The sequence below is a fragment of the Mus pahari genome, chromosome 3, assembly GCF_900095145.1.
Source record: "Mus pahari chromosome 3, PAHARI_EIJ_v1.1, whole genome shotgun sequence".
In the NCBI taxonomy this organism is placed as follows: domain Eukaryota; kingdom Metazoa; phylum Chordata; class Mammalia; order Rodentia; family Muridae; genus Mus; species Mus pahari.
The window spans coordinates 74102140-74105654 of record NC_034592.1 but is presented as its reverse complement, the minus strand read 5'-3'; positions in this window follow the sequence as shown (position 1 = coordinate 74105654).

Genomic DNA, 3515 nt, shown 5'->3' with positions numbered 1-3515 from the left:
CTTTTCCTACTTTAAAGAGTGGGTGGGAGTGGTTCTTTTTGGCACGGCTATGTGCTGTGGATTGGTGTTCATGCTCTAGTTGGTCTGCAAATTCAGATCTCAACAAAAACATGACAAGGTGGTTATAGCCCAAGCACTAATGGACATTGAACAGGGTGCCTCCTCTGAGGTACAAAAAAGGGGGAGTTGTGGGAAGCCACATGCGCTGGCTACCACTGGCCACCGCCCGTGTATTTCGGGTAAACAACCAATGTGCGCAGGTGCAAGTGGGTTTCGCACCAAGTCACAGCCCATCTCAGGGCATGTAAATTAAGGACTGAAAGCAGAACCAATCAGACATGGCCACGCCAGTCCTAGGCCTATAAAAGCAGCGCTANTTCTAGGGCTCGGGGTCTTTCGCCACAGCAATCAAGCTNTCCCAATAAACGTGTGCAGAAGAATCCTGTTGTGCTGCGTCATTCCTGCTGGTGGGAGGGTCGCTGACAGATCCTGTTTATGTAGCCAGTCTGTTAGTCTGTGTCTTTTTATTGGGGAATTGAGTCAAATGATATTAATAGATATTAATGAAAAGTAATAGTTGCTTCCTGTTATTTTTGTTGTTAGAGTTGGAATTCTGTTCTTGCAGGTATCTTCTCTTAGGTTTGTTGAAGGATTACTTTATTGCTTTTTCTAGGGTGTAGTTTCTGTCCTTGTGTTGGAGTTTTCCCTTTATAATTATTATTTTTTGAAGGACTGGATTCATGGACAGATATTGTGTGAATTTGGTTTTGTCATGGAATACTTTGGTTTCTCTATCTTAATTGAGAATTTTTCTGGGTGTAATAGCCTGGGCTGGCATTTGTGTTCTCTTATGGTCTGTATAACATCTGTCAGGATCTTCTGGCTTTCATAGTCTCTGGTAAGAAGTCTGGTGCAATACTCATAGGTCTGCCTTTATATGTTACTTAATCTTTTTCCCCTTACGGCTTTTAATATTCTACCTTTATTTAGTGTATTTGTTGTTCTGATTATTATATGTTGGGAGGAATTTCTTTTCTGGTCCAGTCTACTTGGAACTCTGTATGCTTCTTGTATGTTCATGGGCATCTCTTTCTTTAGGTTAGGGAAGTTTTCTTCTATAATTTTGTTGAAGATATTTACTGGCCCTTTAAGTTGAATGTCTTCATCCTCATCTATACCTATTATCCTTAGTTTTGGTCTTCTCATTGTGTCCTGTATTTCCTGGATATTTTGAGTTAGGATCTTTTTGTATTTTGCATTTACTTTGATTGTGCTATCCATGTTTTCTATGGACTCTTCTGCCCCTGAGATTCTCTCCTACATCTCTTGTATTCTGTTGGTGATGCTCACATCTATGGTTCCTGATTTCTTTCCTTGGGTTTCTATCTCCAGAGTTGTCTCTCTTTGGGTTTTCTTTATTGTTTCCACTGCCATTTTTAGATCTTGGATGATTTTGTTCAATTGCATCGCCTGTTTGATTGTGTTTTCCTGTTATCCTTTAAAGGACTTTTTGTGTTTCCTCTTTAAGGTCTTCTAAATTCACTTTTGGAGGACATAGATGCTCATATAGCTATGAACTAAAGGCTTCTGGCAACTTCTTGAAATATCCAGTTATTTGAGCAATTTCGTACACCTGGTATTGTATTCGTAGTGATGAATTATGTAAGATTTCACCATTTACAGAGCCTTGCTTCTGATTTTCTGATGGAAACTGAACCATAGCAATAGGCAGAAAACTTGGTGACCATACATGGTGTATCAGATAAGCCATCGCTTTAAGCTGTGAAGGTGTAGCTTTATTGGCAATGGAGATACTCAGCTTCAGAGATTTCAGGTCACATCACATTACATAGGCAAAAAAAAAAATGTATAGGGTAAAGATGATTCTTTGAGGTGGTTTGCTTCATGATGGTAGCATATTTGAACTATAGAATTTTTATTGATCTCAAAGCTTCAATACAAGTCAAGATAATAGTAACATGGATCAGCGGGATTAGTAAACTGAGTTTTGCTTCTACTTTTGTTCTATGATATTTTTGTGCTGTCATTTATTCCTTTTGAGATAGGAACATTTAATTTGTGCTGTTATAAATGGGAAATATAAAACTTCATTTGATTTCATAAGTGCTCACAGTTAAGAATTTTTCCAAATATTATTTTCTGCTGGCTAGTGTATTAAGTCCCAGAAAGTGTTAAACAGTCTCTATTCAGAAAACTTAACCAAGTTAAACAAAACCTTTAGTCCTTCTGGTTGCAAGCCAACTTGTCTACCTCCTCACATACCCTCAGGTCTGACTATGAACCTCTAATGTTTAAGATGATGGAAACTTGAAATTGTGTAACTAATTTCATTTTTAAAAAGTATTCCTTGAAACACATCCGTAATTCCCAATTTAAAATGAGAACATGACACCATATAAATGTACTTTGCTATGTATCAATAATGTGTTAGAAATGTGATAGTCCAGACAATTCAACAAATGTCTTCAAAACTTATCTGAAAAAGCCAGGTGCTTTCTATGATGGAAGATGAATTCTGCCCTAAACTTTAAAAAAGAAAATCTGAATCATACTCTCAAATAAAGGGACTTCTTTAAGGTTAAAAAAACAAAACAAACAGAAAACAAAAAAATTATTAAATCCCTTAGGAGCTGTGTGGACCCTGCATGCTTGAGTACTGGCTTATCAGGCAAAATATAAGTATCCTCTGCTATATTGATGATATGAGTGTTTGGGGGTTGTTAAGCACATACAGATAGTATCTGAGGTCTGTACACAGGAGAGAAATACATATCTAGCATCTTAAACCTATTAATCCTAGGAAGAAGAATGTCATAGACCTTAGGGAAGAATCAACTGCTTTTGTATAGATAAAAGATCACATTATCAGGCTTCCATCTTTATCAACTGGACTACCTCTTAGCACCAGTCAGAGAAGCTTACTTCTGCATTGTTTGTTGATAGAGAGATACCTAACTCTGCCAAGTGCAGAGAGTTTATGGCTGTCCAAAGCTCATGACTAGCTCCTGCTCCTAGAACAATAAATGTCTTATAAAAGATGGTAGTGACAATGTAAGATATGGAAAATTAGGATGGTTTCTATGAAATTCTATCTTTTGGCCTGTCTTAGGATTTTACTCCTGTGAACAGACACCATGACCAAGGCAACTCTTGTAATGATAACATTTAATTGTGGCTGGCTTAAAATTTCAGAGGTTCAGTCCATTATCATCAAAGTGGGAACATGGTGGCATCCAGGCAGGAAAGGTGCAGGACGAGCTGAAACTTCTACATCTTCATTTTAGGCTGTTAACAGAATACTGAATTCCAGGCAGCTCAGATGAAGGTCATAAAGCTGACACCCACAGTGACATACCTACTCCAAAAGGCCACACCTACTTCAAAGGATCAAACCCTCTAATAGTACCACTCCCTTGGTTGAGCATATACAAATCATCACATGGACAAAACATAGCTGCTAACACTGTGAGCACATAGCACTTGTGAATACCTGC